This window comes from Heterocephalus glaber, unplaced genomic scaffold, assembly GCF_053883595.1.
Source record: "Heterocephalus glaber isolate CG9 unplaced genomic scaffold, H.glaber_assembly_v1.0 deba00001497, whole genome shotgun sequence".
Taxonomy (NCBI): domain Eukaryota; kingdom Metazoa; phylum Chordata; class Mammalia; order Rodentia; family Bathyergidae; genus Heterocephalus; species Heterocephalus glaber.
The window spans coordinates 67,250,595-67,273,177 of record NW_028258320.1 but is presented as its reverse complement, the minus strand read 5'-3'; positions in this window follow the sequence as shown (position 1 = coordinate 67,273,177).

Sequence of the window (22,583 nt, the reverse complement as noted above, 5' to 3'; positions counted from 1 at the left end):
AAGCTGCTTTGAGAAAACAGATTACTATATCTGGGTCTTTCCCAAACTTTGACAGTTAATCTGAAAAAGCCTTCAGTGATACGAAGCTACATGGGCCGGTGATCTGGGTGTGAAGAATTAAAACACAGGTGGTAGGCAGAAGGTCTGTCACAAGCCCAGGAAATAAGCCAAGTTGGAGAAATACAGTTCAACATCCAAGGAACAAGAAGAGCTGGAGAATGAACATGCATAGTCCTGGCCCAAGAAACCAAAGTATGACTCTATCTAGGATGTGAAAAGCAGCCCAGTGAAATGTCTTGATTCTTAATTCTGAGAATCAGTGAAGAATTCTTAAGCAAAAGAGGGAGCAGACATATGCTGCATGGTCCCAGGAGACAGAACAAGGGCCAGTGGTTGAAAGGGCAGAGCAGAGTCCTCAGGTAAAGGAAAATTAGAGGAAGACATAATTTTCTCTTACCCTGAGGCCACACTTTCTAACACAGGGCCGCCCACAGAAAGAACAACCTGTTCCTGGCAGGGTGGTTGAAATCATTTACTCAACTTCATTCCAGATGCCATCATACCAAGTACTAAAGTAAGCTCTTACTGCTGGATCCTTCAGGGCCACTCTGCTAAATCAGGTGACTATCAGTCCCTGCCAACACGAGATTCACTGGTTGCCACAAAACCCTAAAAATGTCCACGTGTCAAAAGGATACCTTTCATCAACTTCCAATGACTATTTTTAAATGGCCGAAGTAAAGCCACCGGGAAAGTTGAGCCTCTGTCCCTTTTTAAAAAGATGATCTGTACACATAGCAAGAGTAGGATGCTGACTTTTCCATCTTCAGCTAGGAATGGGCACTTCTGGATCCTATGGAACATTCTGACCCTCTACACACTCATCAGAGTACCTTGGTGTGACAGAGGAACACCCTAAGGACTTGGGTTTCCAGGACAGTAATACAGCTATCTTTTAGTTTCCTGTAAACCAAATCTCAGATTTGTATTTCTCTAAGAATCTCAGGTAAGTATTTCTCTTAGGCAAACACCAAGATTAATTCTTTGTTAGGCTCTGCAAAGACAGAGGCATTACAACTCAAATCTTACATGCTACAAGTAATTCAGCCAAATGTTCAGATACTTATTTTCCTCTCACTTCAAATACCTGAGGAAATGGGCTGCCGGTGAAAAGCCCTGCATTGTTAGAAAATCCAAACCCCGACATGCTTCCTGGGATCTGAAAATTAGCAGACCCGCACCCCCCGAGCTTCCTGTCCTAGTGTTTTCTTGCTTTTTCCCCCTCCATCCAGTGGATCTGGTTACATTTGTTTCACCTCTCAGATATTTTGGCAATTTTCCTTTCTGAACGGAAGAATTCAGTTCCTTTCTTAAGAGCCCAAGCAGGAAAGGCAGGTGAAAAAGTTAACTGAAAAACCTAACAGTGCCCAGTACCATAATTACCCAAGGAATATAAAGCTCTATTCTCTCAGTGATGAAAAAGGGGAATTACACTTGTAACTTCCATTAACATTAATGGACTTACCTCCATAAATCCTTTAATCATCAATGGAAGAATGGACCCAGAGCAATGATTGGCCCAGCACCTTTACTCTTTCTATTATCTGACTAAAGGCAAGGAGATGGACGCTTTGCACACTAGACCCACGAGAACCTCTACACCACTGAATTCATTGTCATCTGTTTCTTCAGGCCCATTTTGGCAGAATGATTATAAAAACAGGCCTTTTTTTCTTTCTGTGTTCATTATTTTTTAATCTGACAGAAATATAACCTAATAATGTAGGGGTTTTTTACATGAATTTCACATGAGTTTTGCCTTAGTGGTTATGGGTTTTAAGAACTATTTCTGCCCTGTGATGCAGTTATTAGCAAACTGGTGCTGAGAAGCAGTCCTGAGCAGGATACCTGTCTAAGGAACAAACTAATGGGGGAAGACACTTTTGTACCCACATAACTAAGGCATGAACAGAAAATATAGAGTATTGCTTAGTTCTTAGCATTCTTACAGAGAAAAAATTCCTACTGGGAAAAAAAGCGCAAGATTTTATGAAAGAGATGGATGGCATTTGTACTGAGCCGTGGGGTTCAAGCAAGATAATCTCTAATACAACTCCCTAGTCATAAATGAGTGCAGAAAACATTTTTAAAAACACACAAGAAAGTGCACAATAATAGTAAAGATGGTGGATTTGAGGCCTAACAACCTGAGATTTGACTCCTATTCTGACCAGTCATGTGGCCACAAGAAGCCTCTGTCTTCCTGTCCATAAGATGGAGTAATAATACTTCTTCGTATAGTTGGTAAGAAGTTAATGGGCAGTTATGGAATTTACTGAAAAAACCTCAGCCTTGAGTCTGGTAATATTAACTGCTCACTAATTTATAATTACTATTGAAGTTATTTATCATTTATAGCCTCCAAATGATTTGTCACTAGTAACCTCCAAAGTGAAAATCTAATAGGTCTGACTCTGTGTAAACTACTTGAGTTGAATGAGACTCCAGCTAGATTTATCTTCCTTTCCTTCAACACATGTTCTTCCAGCCCTGCTGCTACCACCTCTGGTCACACATCAGTCTCCTGACTTCAGATGTACATTCCTCCATTCAACCAGATTCCCCAGCCTTCACAGCCCAGAAGCACATCCCTGCCAGAAAGCTGTCCTAGACCACCTGACTCTGCAGTGATGTCCAAATCCATGAACTCTTTCTCTGCAGATCTCATATTGGTGACACTGTGTCTATGTGAACACACCATGTCCCCAACTAGACAGCCAGCTCTCCAAAGGCACAGCCTGAACCTCTACTTCAGAAGTCTCCACAGCACTTGGGACAACCATATCAGAAAGGTATGCAATAAATATTTGCCCATTATTGATCAGAATTAGCAAATGCTATAAAAGAACATTGATATATGTGCTTTACAGTAAACAAATGGTTTTTGTTCAGATTATCTTACTGCATGTTTCTTAAAATCATATTAAGTAAGCAAACTAAGAATACTTATTCTTATTTACAGATGAAGGAACCAAGGTCCAGAAAGGCCAAATGACTTGCCACAGTCAAATGGCTGGTATTTGGCAGAGCTAGGACTAAAGTCTGGTCTTTGTACCCCTATCCCTGATTCTCATAAGCACATGTTTGCTACTGTAGATTTTGCCCATGTAGTCCAAAAATAAACCATGATGATAGCATGTTTTCTAAACAATGCTGAGGAACACTTATGGTTATTTTTCAGTCTTTCTGGCTTGACCATATCCCACTACCCAAATGACTGTGATTTCCTGTGCATTTTCTCAGGAAATAAGCCTTTAGGATCAATGACCAGGAAAATGATTGGGAGTAACAACAGAAGCAGCAGGTTTGATGGGATACAGTTGACTTCCTAGCTTAATGTTCAAGGCCAAAGAAAAACAAGCTCCCAGTTCTCTTTCACACCTCACACTGACTCCTCCTTTACTTACAGTTTTGGGGACTGAGTCAGACTACCAGTCATGTTCCCTATGCATGCTTGTCTTTCTTTGTGTGACCATGTCACACCTTTCTTCCCAGGAGGCTTTCCCTACATACACCTCATAAGACTTATCCTTTGAGGGCTGGGGATTTAGTTCAGTGGTGCCGCCACCTGCCTCACAAGCACAAGGTCCCAAGTTCGATCCCAGGTACCAAAAAAAAAAAAAAGTTAATACTGTACATATATATAGTGCTTATAGCAATGCAGGACATATAGTAAGTTCTCAATAATATTTGCAGTGAAGGTATCTTTGGGAATACTGTAGCTGAAAACCTCCACTTACCTCCTCATCTTTGACTTATAACAAAAGTAGTAATCTATTGAGCATTTTCTATATACCAAGTAGAGTGCTAAGCTTCTTTACATGGATGATAGCAATTAAGTGAACATCATAATTACTCTTAAAAGTAGGATTTCATTATGTTCATTTAACAGATGAGGAAATAATCTCAGAAAAGTGAGGTCATTCACCCCTGGTCATACTGCACAGTGTGGTCTAGAGACACCGTGATATGAATGACTACATTTTCTCGCCAGCAGCCTCTCTCTAAGATTGCAGCCAGCAAGGTGGTTTCTGGAAATCTTTCCCCTGAAGCCTCAAATTCTCACTCACAAGTCCCATTCCACAGCAAGCCCTGGACCTAGAGAAAGAAGTAGCAAAGTATGATGTCTATCACAGCTCTGCTGTCACCGGAGCAACCGTGCCAGCTCCATGGCTCCGATGAGATTTCCAAATCAGTTTGTAAAGTGTGTACAGTTCTCTAATTTATTGAAGATATATATGGCAATCTAAACTTCAGCTGTGTTATAATACAATGAAAGGCAAACACTGAAAACTAGTGAGAGCATGTGTGACAACTGTGGCTGAGGCAAATGCTACCCTACCTGGTCATGTCTCCAGGAAGCAACAATAGGAAACTTACCAGTGAGAACAGACTTTGGGGTTCCACCCCTAACCCTGTGACTCCTCAGTGAATGGTGATGGGAAGTCTTTTAAAGTTAAAGGGAAAGCCAAAGGGAGTTTTCCCTCAGCAATTCTGTGATGAGTTCTTATAGATAATTTTTCCCTGAAGCTGCCCAGTGCTCCTCATTTATGAAAACTGGGTTGAAACTTAGCAAAGCATTAACCCGTGTTTCTGATGACTATTTTGTTTCTGAGACTAACTAGGCAGCTACTTCCTTACCTGTACCATTTGAAAGTGCAGACAAACCAGGAGGTTAAAAAAAGTAGGTATTACCAGGGGTACAACTTACTTCAAATGAATGGACATTAGCAAAGGGACACTTGTGGGGTGTGGAAATCAAGGAGTGAGACAGTTTTAGGCACTGTGCAAACCCAGGCTTGTATTCTGACTTCCTAAATCTCTTGCTATATACCTTGGGCAAATTTATTTAATCTGAGCCTCGTTTTCTTCTTACCTGTAAAATGATCTATTTAATCTATTTCTATATTTATATAATCTATATAATCTCCTTCAGAGATTCTCAAGGTTTTCCCTGGGCTAGCAGAACTGGGAACTTATGCTCAAACTGCCCTACAGAGCCCTGAATAAGAAGCTGGCCCAGCCAACTGTGTCTTTGCAAGATCCCCAGTCACTAAAGCTTGGGAGCCATTGGTCTCCATACGTTACAGAAGAATTTTAGCTTTGATTGTGCATTGCAATCATCTGGAAACCTTTCAAGGGACTGATGATGCCTTGGTCCCAGCCCCAGAAATTTTGATATAATCAGTCTGAGGCATGGACCTCAGATTTTTAAATCATAGCTCCACAGACCACTCCCACTGCTGCTCTGGATGATTCTAAATATGGAGTGAAGTTTGGATCCCCCACTGTACAGGATTGTTGTGAGGAGTAACTGATTTAATGCATCTTTGGCAATTAGCATGCTGTCTTGCGCAGAGCAGGCACTCAATACATGGAAGCTTTCTTCAACAGACAATGTCTTTTGATATCATACTGTTTTCATTAAAATTCTAGGTCAGAAGGAAATTCACCAAAACATTAACAGTGTTTTTTCTCTGAGTGGTAAGATTATGGGTGTTTTTTTTTTTTAAAAAAAAAAAAAAATTCTGTAAGGTTTTCCAAAGGCATTAACATGTATTACATTTATAATCACAAAAATAAAAATGAAACTAAATTTTAATAGAGAAAAATCTTTCTTCCTAGGCTCTTACCTTATAATTTACCTGTCTTGGTCAATTAAATCAATAGGGAAATCACATTATTTTCACTTTTCAGATGGAGAAACTCAATCATAGAAGTAAAATGCACTGGGGCTGGGATTTAGCTCAGTGGTTCTGGCACCTGCCTCACAAGTGCAAGGTCCTGAGTTCGATCCCCGGTACCAAAAAAAAAGAAGTAAAATGCACTGAGTTTATACTGAATTCCACTGATGGTTAAGTCAAAAAAGAAACTACTTTTCTTCTCGGGAACATCCGTCCTATCCCACAGGAGAACAGAATTCTCCCTTGATGTGACACAAAATGGGAACTGAAGGCCTCAGGGCTGAAGCTGTCCGACTATTTGCTTCTTCAGACCAATGTCAGGTCTCTACCACCGCTTCAGTCAGCCCACGCCCTCTTCAAAACAATCCCAGCAACTGCTCTCGCACATCATGGCCACGACACAGCAGCGAGCACGACCATACAAAATGTGCTGTCATGGAAAAAGCAACAGCCAGGAAATCTGATTTGGGCTGTAGAGCACAGTTTACTATATACCAGGCACTGGGCTCGGCATTTTACAAGGATTTACAAAATCTACGCAATTAGGGCAGTGTTTCTCAAACTTTAAAATGTATCCAAGTCACCTGGAAGGCTTGTTAAACACAGACCGCAAAACCTCAGCCCGAGTTTCTGATTCAGGAGATTTGGGGGATGAGACCCAAGAATTTGCAAGTTTCCTAGTGATCCTGTAGCTCAACCACAATTTGAGGCCACTGGATTAGACCATCTGTAGAGTACTTCCCAGCTCTGACATCCTGCTTGAGTGCAAGCCTCAGTTCCCACCCTGTGGCCCCCACAATGAGACTTCAGACTGAACCCGGTGAACTCCTGATGTCCTTGCCACAATGCACTGTGACCTCTACTTGCTCCCAATGGGCGGTTTCTCTTTAAAGGTGAATCCAGAAAAGTCATTGCCCCAGCACCGGCCACACCTGCAGCGATCCTGTGCTGTGGAGAAGGAACATACACAGGCCAAGTCCCAACCCATCAAGTACATAGCGATTCTCTTAAAAATAAATTTGTGCTCATCAGAGCAAGGTCTCTAGTCAATCACAGACACAGCCAACAAAGCTCCTTAGCCCTTCATTTGTGTGTCTTTGCCACCACACAATGGCTGATATTGTACATTAAAGCCTTTCTTCCTACCACTGACAGAGGGCCTGGCCTGCGTTGAGAAGAAAAGAAAGCAGATATTGAAATGCATTGGGACCTTACAATGCCTTGAAATTCACAAATCTCTACCACACCCATTCTTTCATTAAGGCTTCCTAATCATATTCTGAAGTAGGTATTATTATTATTGTGCTTTATAGCTGAGGAAACAAAGGCTCAAATGGTCTTAGGGATTTGGCCAAAACCCCACAGGTCATGAGAAATAGAAAAGGAACAACTAGAACCCAGGTCTCCTGCCTCCCACCCAAAACATATTCTCCCTGCCTCTTCATCCAGATTATGGGAGAATTCACATTAAAATTTCTCTTTCTGACTCTCATCTTCCTTAGCATATTAGCAAGAATGAATCACTATGGGTAAGTAGACGGAGAACTCTAATTGCAGGTCTCTGAATGGAGATATTTAATTACATAGTTACATACGTGATTCATCAACCAGTTTTGATCGTTGACAATTCTCTTTAAAGAATTCTTTTCCTTTAAAAATTAAAATAATGTATTTCTAAAATCTGGCCTGGAATACTTTGTTTTTATTCAAATAAAGAGATGACTATTTCTTATGAGTGTCATGATTTCTAGGCAATTGGTCTAATGTCAGACAGCTTTTAACTCCTGGTAGACCTATCATAATTAGGTCTGAAACCCAGAGACTTTATCTGGAAACAATAGACATCTCTTGAACAAAGCAAAGAAGCAGAAACTTCTCTGAAGTAGAAGGGACCATTCTTTAGAAACCCTAAACCTTTTACCCTGAATTCTCTTTGGGCAGGAATCTCCTCCAAATATCCCTCAAATAATGGGAGAAATTTGATTTTGCTAAGTTCCGCAGTGTTACTGAGACAGACCCAGACCGAGGAATGAGCTTAATATTCATCAAAGCAAGACCTGAGCCTAGGCTCAAGACTGGATCCCAAGGGCCATGACAGCCACAGAAGCAGGCTGCAACAAAGCTGTCAGTCTCCTCAAAGTTGCCGGAGGAGGCTGGCTCCTGCTATTTCTTTCTCCCCGGTCCCATGAGGGGTTCTCTTGACCATTATTGAGACCTTCTTCCATTTTCTGCTTTACCAGATAACCATATGTGTTACTGCTCAAAGAGGTTAACTTCTTGTTAGAATAACCCAGCTTGTACATAGTACAACCAAGATTCAAACCCAAGTAATCTCATTCATTAACTTAATCAGTAAATACTGATTAAAAGCCAGCAAGGTGATGAACAGAATAAAATGATCCTTGAGAGCATAGTGAGGAAATGGGCAAGAGGCTGTGGTTTCAAGTTAGGAAGAGTTAGAGCATCTTGCAAGGCTTTGCAGAAGATAAAATATGCAGAGCTGTGACCCCGATTGCACTTCCTTCTATTAAAGACACTCGTTCATCCAGGCAGAACTTTGTGGCTCAGTGCAGAAAGCAGCTGGCCCTGCTTTACCCTTTCTACCCCTTCCAGCACCTCCTCAGAGGAGGCCTGCCTCACCATAGCCTGCATGGGACTTCCTGACTTGAAAAGAAAGCCCTGCACTTGGCAGGAAACAGTACGTGGATAGCCGGGTTACTCTTCTACACTCCAGCTCACTGTAGAGCAGTCACTTCTAATGGTACCCTACAAAGTGGTGATTTACAGAGTACTAATTAGTACCTGGCCCTTGAAGAGTTAACTCACTTCCCTCCAGAGGTGCCTAATTGACTCCTTGCTAAGAGAGTGTGGAAGGCAGTGTGGTCCAGGGCACAGTTCTAAATCCTTCACCTCCAATACTCTCATGTGAGACATCAGAAAAGAAATACAATGAACGAGGGCAGGAGGACTGGGTTCGAGTGCTGGCCCTGCTACTGAATCACTGTAACAGACTCTTTTCTTTTTCTGTGCCTCTGTTTGCCCAAATTTGAAGTGAGGTCAGGAGGACTTTGATATCTAGGGGTCCTTCTGACAGTCTAGGACAATAGCTCTTTATTCTTTTGAGGTCATAAGTTACTTTGAGAATTTATGCTAAGTGATTGGTTCCTCCACAAAATTGGGTCAACAGTCTCATAAAATCGGGAAATCCTACCGTCAGATTCTTGGTCCAACATGGGCTGTGAAGTCTGACTAGTCAGGGATTGAATTTGATCTCTTTCCTCCTCTTCCTCCTCCTCCACTTCCTCTTCCTCTTCCTCCTCTTCCTCCTCCCCTCCACCTATTCCTCCTTCCCTCCCAGGCACTAGGAGGAGGAGGAGGAGGAGGAGGAGGAGGAGGAGGAGGAGGAGGAGGAGGAGGAGGGGGAGAGAGAGGAGGAGACTCTCTTACCTTTAACCCTCATCCAGAAAAATAGCACCAGTTATACCTACCTTACAGTATTGTTGTGTGAATGAAAAATAATTATATACAAGGGTCTGGCCTATAGAAGGTGCCCAGTAAATGGCAGCTAAAGAAAACAAGGTAATGGCACCTGTCATCTGTGCTCAGGGAATGTTCACTTTCTTTCTTCCTCACAGAACCCACAGTTATCTGTATGCTTCAGGTGTTCCATAAGTGTTAGTGCTTGCCTGTCGAAACTGTCTTAAAATCCCCTTCCCTACCAGGTAGTTTTGGGGAAAGGGACTTCTTCCTCCCAGCTGGATCACTGCAAAGCTTTACGCATTGTTGTGTTGGCCATCTCCTTTTCTACCCCATCCTACTCAGATGGAGAGCATTGTCCTAAGAATATTCCAGAAATCTAAACTATGACAACTGGTTCACCATTTGTACTATGTAAACTTTTAGTTTCTTTCTTTTTTTTTTTTTAGTGTCTACTTGCTAATAATTCTGCTATGTAATTTTGGAAAAATTGTTTGTCCTCTGTATTCCTTAGTGTCCTCATCTCTAGAGTGGAAATAATTCCAGAGACTGGCTTATATAGATATTATAAAGATTAAAGGAGATTATATATATATATATATGTTATATAATATATATTAAGTTATGTTTTATAAACAGATTTATAAGTATTTTAATATTTATACAGAAATTATAAGCATATTCTTAATGTACAGTATTTTTATATATGACCTAAACTTGTGTCTGTTACATGGCACATGCTCAGTAGATATGAACTATATGAGCTATTATTGTTTCTCTTCTTTTACAAATGAAGAAAGTAAGACCCTTGTAAATTGTAAAGAACTGTGCCCAAAGTCAACCTCTTTCTCCTCCATATCTCTTTGTATTGGAAAACCAATGCTGTATATTTTCTGATGAGTTGTGTGGCCTTCAAAGTCTTCCAGAACCAGACTCCAAATCCAATTAGGCACCATATTAACTTAACACAAATTCTTTCTTCTCACCTAAATTTATTTCCTGACTTTTGAATGCTGAGGTACTTACTCCTCCACAGCAGAGACCAGGGTTGTCTAGATCAATGTATTTCCAGTATCTAGCTTCATCCACAGTATCTAGCTCACACCTCCTAGCAGCAGCTCTAGTCAACCAAATTCAAATTTTGTTAAATTAAATTACCATTTCATTCCAGCAATTCACTTGACCTTTGCCATGCGTTGCCGTACAATGTCAATTATCTTTTTAAAATGTAGTTTAGCAACCAATAAATATGCATATTGCATCCATCATGTGCCAGGCTATATATTATATATTGTTTCTTTACATTCCCCAACTTTATTAACATAGTACATGCTACCTACCATGAACTCAGTAGATATGTGATCATTGTAAAATGAAACTGTTGTCCTCCTCAGATCATATGAGAAAATCATTACAACATTTCTTCTATGAAGTGCTCTAGTAATTCCGTATATCACTTTAGTTCATAAGAAATACAGGGGATAGAGAGACGTGTTCAGTGGCACCATGAGGAAACTATCAGACAGATCCACCATGCATCTCATCCTATAAGGGGTCTGGTTTGGACTTTCCAAAAGTCAATATTATAGAGGAAAAAAGAAATCAGACAACTATTCTAGGTTAAAAAACAAAACAAACAAACAACAACAAAAAAAAACAAGAGCAGAGGTTTAGCTCAGTGGCAACCACCCGCCTCGCAAGTGCAGGGTTCTGAGCTCAATCCCCATTACCAAAAAAAAAAAAAAACAGTGTTAGAGATATAGCTCAGTACTAGAGTACTTCTTCTTTGTTTTTGTTTTTGTTTTTTTGGTACCAGGGATTAAACTCGGGTCCTTGGGCTTATGAAGCAGGCAGCGGAACCACTGAGCTAAATCCCCAGCCCAGTGCTAGAGTACTTGCTAAGTATGCATCAAGCCCTAGGTTTGATCCCTAGCACTGAAAAAACAAAACAAAACAAAACAAAATGAAAAAACATGTAGAGATGGATGGATAGATTAAAAGAAACAAAAGAGGTAAAATAAACAGGTGAAATACACGAACCTAAATTTTAAACTGGATTTAAGAAACAAAATATAACTATAATACATTTTTATATAATTGGGGAAATCTTAATATGTTATAGATATTAGGTAATATCTCAGAATTGTTAATTTTCTTAGATGTAATAATAGTATCATAGTTGTGCAACAAAATGTCCTTAGAAGATTGTGAAATAATTAAGGGTGAAATTTCATGATGTCTACAACTATTTCTAAATGGTTTGGGAGAGAGTGGGACATGGCCAATGAAGTATACAGTGGGAGTGAGAGGCATAAAGCACATGCAAAAGTTTTTTTTTCTCTTGCTTTATCAAGGTAGAATTGACAAATGCAAATCATATATATTTAAAGTATACAACACATTGTTTTAATATTCATACACATTGTAAGGTAATCTCCCCAAGCTAATTAACATACCCATCATCTCATTTGGGGAGGTTGTGTGTATGTGTTAAGAACACTTACTCTTTAGAAAACTTCAAGTATGTACTACATTATTATTAACTGTAGTGGCCACGTGCTACATTTGAAAGTTTATACACGTTGACCAAAAGCCCTTTTCTCCCACCCCTGACTCCTAGGAACCGCCTTTCCACTGTACTTCTATGAGTTCAACTTCTTTAGATTACACGTATAAGTGAGATAATGCAGTATATTTCTTCTTTTGCCTGGCTTATTTTACTTAACATAATCTCCTCTAAGTTCACCCATTTTTGTCATAAACTGCAGGATTATCTTCTTTTTTAAGGCTGAATAATAAATATAACATTTGGGGGTGTATGGGTACGTACATGTACATCACATTTTTCTTTATCCATTCATCTGCCCACAGGCACTGAGATTGTTTTTGTATCTTGGCTATTTTGAATAATGCTGCAATAGCTGTGAAAATACACATATCTTTTTCAGCTTTCATTTAAATTGCTTCAGATATACTGAATACTCAAAAGTAGGATTTATTGGATCATATGGTAATTCTAGTTTTCTTGAGGAACTTCTGTTGTGTTTTCTGTAATGGCTCTACCAGTTTATGATCCTATCACCAATGATCCTATCTACCAGTTTATGATACTCACATCATCACCAACTTTTGTTAACGTCTGATTTTTTGACAATAGTCATCCTTACAGATAGGAATTAAGTAATTTTTTACAAAGGTGCAAGAATATACAATGGAGAAAGGATCATCTCTTCAATAAGTGGTATTGGGAAAACTGGATATCCATAAAGAAAAGAATAAAACTGGACCCTTATACCATACACAAAAACCAACCCAAAATGCATTCAAGACTTGAACATAAGACCTACATCATAAAAATGCTAGAATAAAACATAGAGTAAAATCTCCTTGATATTGTCTTTGTAATGAATCTATAAATATAATCCTAAAAACATAAGCTTTAATAAAGGCAAAAATAAACAACTAGGACTATCTCAAACTAAAAAGTTCATGGGCAGCAAAGGAAACAATGAACAGAATGAAAAGGTAACCTATAGAATGGGAGAAAATATTTATAATTTATAATATAATATTTATATTTATACATAACAGAGGATTCATATCCAAAACATATAAGAAACTCCTACAACTCAACAGCAATAAAAAAGGACATTCAAAAGCACTAGAAGAAACCCCCCAAAACTAATTACAAAATGAGCAAAGGACCTGAATAGACATTCTTCCAAGAAGATACCTAAATGGCAGACAGGTATATGAAAAAGTGCCAATATTGCTAATCATGGGAGAAATTCAAATCAAAACCACAATGAAATATCACTTCACATATGTAAAGAAAATCTTTTAACATACATTTTTATACTTACGAAATCACAGAGCCACAAATAAGCTGCCCTAATATGCTAACTTTGTCATTCCAATATGTTAGTCAACAAATGTTGAAGTCCCTGCTATGAATCATACACCTAGGAACAGAATTCCAAACAGTAAAAAAATGCAAGAGAACAGTGAGAAGCATCAACTTTTTGTAGATTGTCAAACTTAAGAACAATAGAAAATACTTTGTTGTACTTTGTAAAGGATAGCTCAGCCTAGAATTTAGGGAAGTTCTAGGAATGGTAAAAGTGCCTCTGACTGTCACAAATGGAAAAAAAAGTGGGAATGCCATCTGGCTAGTGAGGACTAACAGTCATGGGGCCAGTCTGGGTGCTTTAAAAAGCAGGAGTACTATCCCTCTCTACTCTCCTTCCTCCCCTTGTCTATCTATAGCTAGATGGGAGGGGCGGGGATTTAGCTCAATGGCGCCACGGCTGCCTCAGAAGTGCAAGGTCCTGAGTTGGATCCCTGGTAACCCCCCCCCCCCAGAAAAGTAGTGACTGCCTATAACTGGATGGGAAATTCAGTTCCAGGTAAGAAGGAAAGAACAGACCACCTTGACAGCCATTTGCTGCCACTTAAATTTGGGGCCCTATTTGGCACTAGTTTTCAGTTGATTCAAGTCTTTTTTTTTTTTTTTTTTTGTACCAGGGATCGAACTCAGGACCTTGTGCTTGCAAGGCAGGCAGTGGAACCACTAAGCTAAATCCCTGGCCCTCAAGTCTTAAGAGAAGAAAGGGGAGTAATTAGCCCACTTGACCATCGATACAAATATAAATGACCCCTGACTTGGGGCAGTCAGCGTCTTCCTATATTCCAAATTACCTCTACCTGATTGTGCATGCCAGGCTGCTTTTCCAAACATACTGACTTGAAAGAATTACTAAGCTTCAGGGAGTAGTGATGGTTCTGGTTCTAATATGAAGGTTCTTGGGTTTGGGGCAATGAAAGAAAATGGCCCTAATTCAAGGGGAAATTTGAGGGTAGAGCACATGTGATGGTAAGCTAAAACTCCCAAGTTAGACGTGATGTTCAGAGTGGTACTCCAGGAACTCAGTAAAATAAAGTTAAGTTACAATCCCTTAACTGACACACTGATTCTTCATGCCTCAGGCTCCATATCTTTAAAACAGGCTGGAATTTGCTTTTCTCACTGAATTTCTCATGTATGTATGTATGTATGTGGGGTGTGATTCTAGTTGTTTAATCAACAGATGTTAAAGTGCTTGTATAAACAAGACCTGGGAGCACACACACTAAAATAATTTTTCAATAAAGGCTTATTAACATCTACTATCACCCAGGTACTCTGTTCATGGTGAACTAAAGTGAATAAGGCAGATGTGATCCTTACCTTCACAGAATTTACAGAATATTAGGAAAGCAAACAAGTAAACTTGTTATATTAAAGCATGATTAGTGATGTAAAAGGGAAAGTATAGGATTCTATGGGAACACAAAGAAAAGGCATCTACTCCAGACTGGGATCAAAGGTTTCTCAAGAGGAGTGACATCTGAGACCTGAAAGAGGATTTGAAATCATGAGATGAACAGGATGTGGCTGAGGGTCAAGAAGAATGACTTAATAGTGAAACATGCTCTGTTCCTGCCACAGGGAGCAGTTTGTGCATATTCTGAACAATGCACTGAAGCTCTTTAAGTCTAGGCCAAAAAGCATAAAGGTATAAAAGCAAAGAGAAATATTCAAGCCTTGATCATGAATGGCCTTGTCAGAGATTCTAAGGAAACCGAATTTATTCTAAGATCAATGGGAAACTTGTGAAAAGCTTTAAGCAGAGAAGTAACATGACTGCATCTGCATTGGGGAAATATCATGGTAGTTACAATATAGAGGACATGCTGTAGGGAATAAAAAGGAGATATATTAAGAAACTTCCACAGAAATCCAGCCAATGGAATTATAAGAATTATGGGAACAAGAAATGAAGAACCTCAGAGATGTAGAAGGTATCCTGTTAAACCTACCACCATCCCATTTTCAGTGTGTTCTCTGATGCCTTTCCTCATGCTGAGGAGAGAATTTTCTTAATCATCCAATATCTCTCCCTTCTGAGAAACAGTTTGTTGATTAAGGTGGAGATTACAACTTGAATCATAGTCACAATATTGTAACCCCATATTTCCATGGTCCTGAAGAGGCTAAGTCAGAATGGACCATCTTATAATAATAATTTATTAGTAATTGTCCTATCTGAAAGTACTGCCTTTATTCTTCAGAGAGGAGAAGCTCATTTCATTCTTCAATAGATTTCAACTATGTTCACTCTTTTTCATGAGGTGCCATGACTCCTCTTGAGAAACTATGAAATGACTTTCCAATTCATAAAATAAACTATCAGAACTAACAGATGAGGGCCAGGGAAGCAAATGCAGGGTGATGAGTTCAATTCGCGGTACCAAAAAAAAAAAAAAAAAAGAACTAACATGAGTTCTTCAAGGTTGCAGGACACAAGATAAATATATAAACAAGATCATTGGACTCCTGGTTTGATCCCGTTCCATCTATTCCAAGTAGCCAGAACACTACCTTTCTGTTACCTCAACAGAATACTAATGGTTTACTTTCTGGGCATTGTAACCCAGAAAGAAATGTGACTAAAAGAAAAAAGGAATAAGTAGAATTCTACATACTGGCCGATAAGACTCCTACCTTCTCTCAACATACTTAGCTGTTAGAACATTGGCAACTAGGCCTATAACATCCAGTTAGGAGAATGGAAAATTCTTCTCTGATAAACCTGACATAAAAGAAAGGAACCAAAGGTATTGATATTCATCCCTATGAAAACATTCTATTAGATCACCACACAGCTCAATAGTCAACTTGCCCCCTCCACACACAGAACACTTTCATTTGGGCTTGATCTGCCCCAATACAAATGTGAACAATCCAGCAGAATAAGAGTTCAGAAGAAATTTCAAACAAATTACCATTAATATCATCAGAGACATAAAATAGTTGGAAAAAGAACATAGATTCTTGGAAAAATCCAAAATCCTTGGAAAAAGAAAAGGACACTATTTTTTAAAAAGAAGAACACTTAGAACATTATCCAAAGCAGCATCCTATAATAATAGTAATGTTCTGTGTCTGTGCTATCCAAGAGGGTAGCCACACGTGACCAGAGAGCACTTGGAATGTGGCTAGTAATAAGGAACTGACTTTTAATTGTATGTAACTTAAAATTAAATAACCACATTGAATAGCAGATACCATATTGGAAAATACAGATTTAGAAAGTCAGCTATCTATATATTAAAGATTTAATAGGCAAAATGAAAATTTCAGCAGGCATATTAGAAGATAAAACTGACCAGGCACTAATCCTAAGTACTTTGTACATTTTAATTCATTAAAAACTTCCAGTAATAAAAAAAGGAAAAGAAGAATTAAAAAATTGGAAGAGTACCCCGTGAGATCCACCTTCAAAATAACAGGAGTTTCAGAAGAAAAATATCCACATGAAAAAGAAGGAGAGAAATTACCAAGGAAATTTTTCAAGATAAATGAGTTTCTAAATGAAAAGGCCCAGTGAGTAGCAGTGCATTAGATGTAAAAAAATAAAAGACCAACTGTAAGCACATTTTTGTGAAGAGATCCTAAAAACTTTGAGAGAGAAGTAACAGCACATGTAAAGAATCACAAATTAGTATAACATTGGACTTCACAGCAACACTGGAGGCTGGGAGACAATAAAGTCTGCCAAATGAGTTCAAAAGGGTATTTTCAGGGCCAGGGATTTAGCTCGGTGGTACCGTCGCCTACCTCGCAAGCGCAAGGTCCAGAGTTTGATCCCTGGTACCACACACACACACAAAAAGGTATTTTCAAGTCTAGCAATGGTGATGCACGCTTGTAATCTCAGCACTGGGGAGACTGAGGTAGGAGGATCACCTCGAGTACAAGACCAGCCTGGCCTACATAGTGAGTTCAAAGCCAACCTGCGCTATATAGTGAGACCGTATCTTTAAAAAAAGAAAAGATATTTACAACCAAGTCATCTTTATCTAAATATCCAGCCATGTAACTGTAAAGTTAGAACAGAAGGATTTTCAGGCATTTAAGCTTAAAAACAAAAACAAAATTTTAAATCCCTATAAAATTTCTCAAGGACCTACTAAAGGAAGTACCCTACCAAAACAAGACAGTAAATCATCAAAGAGAAAGACACAGAATTCCTGAAATAGAATTTCCAACCCATGAAAAGCTATGATGCCCTGAATAATGATGAAGATTCTAGAAAAACAGTTGTGTCTCAGGTCTAAAGAGCCAGTGGTCTCAATTGGAGCAGGACAAAAGCCCCAAGACAGATTCTCCAGAAAGACAGAACTGGGGAAATATTTGATGTGTATGAGTTTAGTGAGAGGTTTACATTTATGACAGAGTTTGAAATGAATTACTGATTATTATAAGAAAACTAATTTAAAAAGTAAGAGAAATATTCCAGATAAAATGAAACTTGCACAAGATAATAAATGGATTCGTAATATATTGTACACAACTCAGCCATGACTAGGGCTTGTGTTGTTATAACATTGTAACTACTTTACATTGATTTAACTTCCCCCAAAATGCTGAAAATAAAGTATTTTGATTGGAAGAGAGGAATTCTAGGTACATTAAGGATATGAATGGGAGGAATTAAGAATTCAAGGGAAATGAAGAAATTTAGAGTGGTTGCTTTTTAAGAATGAAATCAGGGAGTTAGGGATGGTAGTACATGCCTGTAATTGTAGTTACTTGGAAGGCTGATGCAGGAATATCCCAAGTTTGAGCCCAGCCTGGTCAACTTAGTAAGTTTTTGTCTCAAAATAAAAAATAGAAAGGGCTACTGTATGCAGTGCAGTGGTAGACCAACCCTGTGTTGAATTTCCAGTACCATAAAATAAACAAACAAACAAACAAAAAGGGGAAAGCACTACTTTTTTCTGTAATAAACCTTGAAAATTAGACTTTTATGCCTTGAAAATGAATCTTTTTAATATGAAAGGAGGTCCTACATCATCTACAAGATAAATAAATGATCCAGAGAAGAGAAAGAACAACTTCTGTTGTTGGAAACATTTCATGGAGTTGATGTGGTGTGCATTTTTAACACCAGTTATTTGAGGAGTTAGCCTCAAATAATCAAAGAAATCAAAGAGCCTCAAAGGAATCAAATCAAGTTACCTAATCTAATTTTCCAAAACTATGATGGAAACATAAATGTGTTCAGCTTCTGGCAGTACCCACTAAATTTTAAATATTTTTATCTTTTGATTCTATATGCCCATACTATAAAATGCTATATTGATTTTAATAGAATAGGTACTTCTATGAACAATGAGATAACAAGGTCTCCAAAACACACTGTTAAATGAAAAGGTCCCAAAGCAGTATGTATAGGATAAATCTATTTATGTGAAAGAAAAGCAAGAACTCTGAAATGTGTACATGTGTGCGCACACATGTGACATACCAATGCCCTGGGGACACCAAGCTGATGCAAGTGCATCTCATTCTATCAGTTTGCTTGTCTGTGTCGTGTACACTCTGTCCAAGAGCTCAGTGAACTGTCACAAAAATCACTGAAAATGGACAAAATACAAAAACCAAAGTAGAGATCTTTATTCTATAAGCCAAGAGGACATTTTTGACAGGGCAATGATGATGAAATGAATGTTGAATCATGGAATCAGAAGTGCAAACAGGAGAGAAAGCTGGTGAATCCACAGATAAAACAATTAAGCCACAGGTGGAGAGAACAGAGATAAGATACTCTATTCATACTTGTAGGCCTTCCTGCCTTCAGTTGGAGGCCTCTGCTGGAACTTGCAGCCATTACTCCATCCTCAGAACCAAGTCTGCCTTGGCTACCCCACCAAATCCTTCTCAGCTTCAGGTTCCATATCTAATTTCCTCTCAGATGCTCAGGAAATGGTTTCAAAGTTCCACTTGGACCCAATGTTGAAATCAAGGCCCCCACCACTCACTTCCAAGCAGATACTAAGATATGCTGAATCTCAGCAAAATGCCTTGAAGCCATCTCTCTTCTCCGTGTCTGCTACCACAGTACCACCTATACCCATTACCACCATCCTCTCTTGTCCCTGTGGGAGGTGTATCAGGGAGAGCTTCCAATTCAACAGCCGTGGCAGGACAGGGCTAGACAGAAGAATAAGTCAAACTGCATGAAATCTCAATAGGGACCTCAGCTGCCAGCATTTCAGGGAGTTTGGAAGATGGGGTGACCCTGCAAAGTTGTCCAAAGTTGCGACGCGAGGACCAGGCTTCCCTCTTTGTCTTGTCTTTGGAAACCACCCTGGGAAGTAGAGCATGACCTGGGGCAAGGGAGCTCTCTTCAGATAAGGTAATCCCTAAGGAGAGACAGCAAAGAGCTGTCTGACAACTGACAGTTGAGTTCTGTCCACCGAATCATTAAAATAATAATTTATCATTTTTGGTAAAAATGCTATGCTTACTAATGGCTGTAGTACCCAGCCATTGGCAAGGGGGGTAACTTCCCTTACCACTGGCTGAACCACATTCCAAGTCCTTTCTGAGAAAGAACTTTGAGGCCAATCTCTTCATTCTACAGACGGGAAAACTGAGGCCCAGAGGATCTCAGAACATGAGCTACTATATGGATACAGTCACATAGTAAATGGCTAGCATCTGGGTGTATATTCTAGGCTTACACTAGATGCTCCATGTGTCTTATTCAATTAAATACTCATGACAATTCTATGAGTTAGGGACCATTATTATTTTCATTCAACATACATGGAAATGGCTTAGAGCAGCCAACTGAGTAATTTAACTGAGATCACCTTATTCGGTGGTCAAGCTGGGATTTGACCCCAAGTCATTCTGACTGCAGAGCCCATACACAGAGGCAGTATTAAGAGGAACTGTTTTATTCCTTTGTGCACCTAATGCATCACAAAATTTTATATAAACAATACTTTTATAAGAAGAAAAACCTTTTATATGAAAAATTATATATACTATATGTATACATACATATGATATGATTTATTTCTAAGAACGGATGCAACACTACCACACAGCACAATGTTTATTTTGTTTTCAGGTAGGAGGATCAGCTGATGTGTTTCTAGATGGAAAATCTATTTCGTATCAACTATAAATCAGGCTAGTCAAGGAATTTTCAGTTTCCACATCCACTCCATGGCCGGCTCTCTGGATCTGGTGGTCTCGCTCCTTTCACAGCTCTGAGGCTCCTCCCAGAGAATCCTGTAGATCTGACCACGAAGGATGTGCACATGAGTGCCCTCCAGCAACCCTGCAGAGCTCCCCTCCTGCCCTTCCAAAACCACCAGGGACTGCAGTGTGCAGGTGTGGCCTGGCCACAGCATGGCCCAAATTGGGTTCATAAAAGACCTTCCCCAAGACCTGAGAAGCCACCAGAGTCGATTCCTCTTTCCCCTCCTGCTCTATCAGAATGAAAGCCCTTTGAATAAAAAAAAAACCCTCTGAAATGTAAAGATTTCCCAGAGTAAAAATGGCATCAAATTACAATGGTATGATGTAGTCCAAGAAACTCTAATCTGTGTCAGAAAAGGTGGATTAATTTGTTTAACAAACATTCATTGTATTCCTACCAAATGCCAGGACCTGGGCCAGCTGCTGGAGGCTGCAATGTTTGAGGAGTTTGTCATTTAGTGTAGAGCGTCTCAAATGTAGTGTGGCTGAGAATCACTTTGATTCAAATGTGATTACACATTTGATTACAAATGCACATTCCTGAGCCCCAGCTAGATCTTCTGGTTGCTCAGGTGGGGCTGAGGCATAGGAAGCTGCATTGTAACCAGTGTCCAGGTGATTCTGGCCTGTGGTTTGTACCTTGAAAAAGCCTAACCTAGTGAGTTTTTAAGTTCCAATTAGTTATTGAATTAAGTCACTTAAGCTCTGGGTGTCGGGGATTGGAAGAGATAAATGATTTCTAAATCCTTGAGGGAAACTTAGAAAGATTTCCTGGAAAGGCTTCCTATGGGACAACAGCACATCAAGGAGGTACCATCTCTTTCCAAATAGGCAAAAGACACTTTTTCATCATGTGGCCTAGGGGAGAAACTAAAAGGATTTTATTGGAGCTATTCAAGGGTTTTTTTTTTTAATTCATCAATTTGTACACTTAAACTTCATGTACTTTATCACATGGGTGTTTGGCATATTAATGTTATATCTCAATTTTTAAAAATTTAAAGAAAGTATCAGGCCAAAAAGGGTAAGGAGTTTAAATATGCCACTCTTGAGGGAAGTAGAGAAAAGTTGAGGACACTTGCAAGCAAAGAAACTAGGAATAAGAGAGAAATTCAGGCCTCTTGATGGAGGCACCAAATAAACTTAGCAGCTGTCATAGTAGAAAGGACTGGAAATGAGAGTTAGCCAGTGTGGTTGCCACCAGGTTAAGAATTTCAAGTAGCATGAGTGAGGCACCATGGCAAGGGAAGGAAGAAAGGAAGGAAGGGCAGACAGAGAGAGCAGGGAGGCAAAAAAGGAGAGGGAGGGAAGGAAAAAAGAGAGGGAGAGTGGGTAAAGGATGGAGAGAAAGAAAAAATGCAAAGAGGAGGGCTTAGCCCAGGAGGAGCTTATAATATTGTGGTTGGACCTGACCTATGGTTTTGAGCAAGTAATTTGCTCCAATCCTGTATGTGAATCTTTAAAATGTTTTGGACTTCCCAAAGCCATCATTAGGAATAAAAGATTGCGGTATGTGAAATGTGATTTGTAAACCATAAAGAGCTGCTAAATATTGCGTATTAGGAATACATTCTGGTTCAAGATCAGGACAGCGGCAAGGGTGGATAGGACATGTGCCCCCGTTCAACTCCCCAAGTGGCTTCCCACAATTTCTCAAACCTTACCACCAAAAGCACAGGGGTTTGGTGAGAGGTTTTCTCTCCTTTTCTTTTCTGCTCTGACACAACTTGGATGTGGCTTTGTGCAGGCCTGAGTCAGAGGTGCCTTTACCACCAGTCTCCTTCCAGCTGTTCCTCGGACTCTCAGGAGCTTCTCCCACCTTCTCCCAGGCAGCGCCAGCTGTTGTCACAGAGGTCACCTGCCTCCTCCCTGGGACAGAGGCCTCAGCAGACACCAAGGCAGCTTGCTGGAGGCCCTTGGAGAAGAAAAGGGAAAACAAGAGGGCACTAAAATTAAATGAATGTCTACAAATGTTTTAAAATTATAATTGTGATTCTTTTTCAGAACAGAAGAGGCTCTTTAAGATCAATTGCATTCCCTGAGTGCAGGCAAGGAGCTCCGCAGCCCTGCCCAAAGCCAGGGAGGGAAGGGAGGTGACAGCGGAGAGGAGATGGGTGATGGGTATTTCCCTCTTTAATGGAGAAGAAACCAAAAAAGAGAGGTGGGGGGAGCTGGAAGGAGGGATTGGTTTGGTAACTTCCCAGGCAGGGGCTTCTGGGAGAGAAGGTAGAGCTGGTTGGGAACCCCGAAGCTGGGAGTTT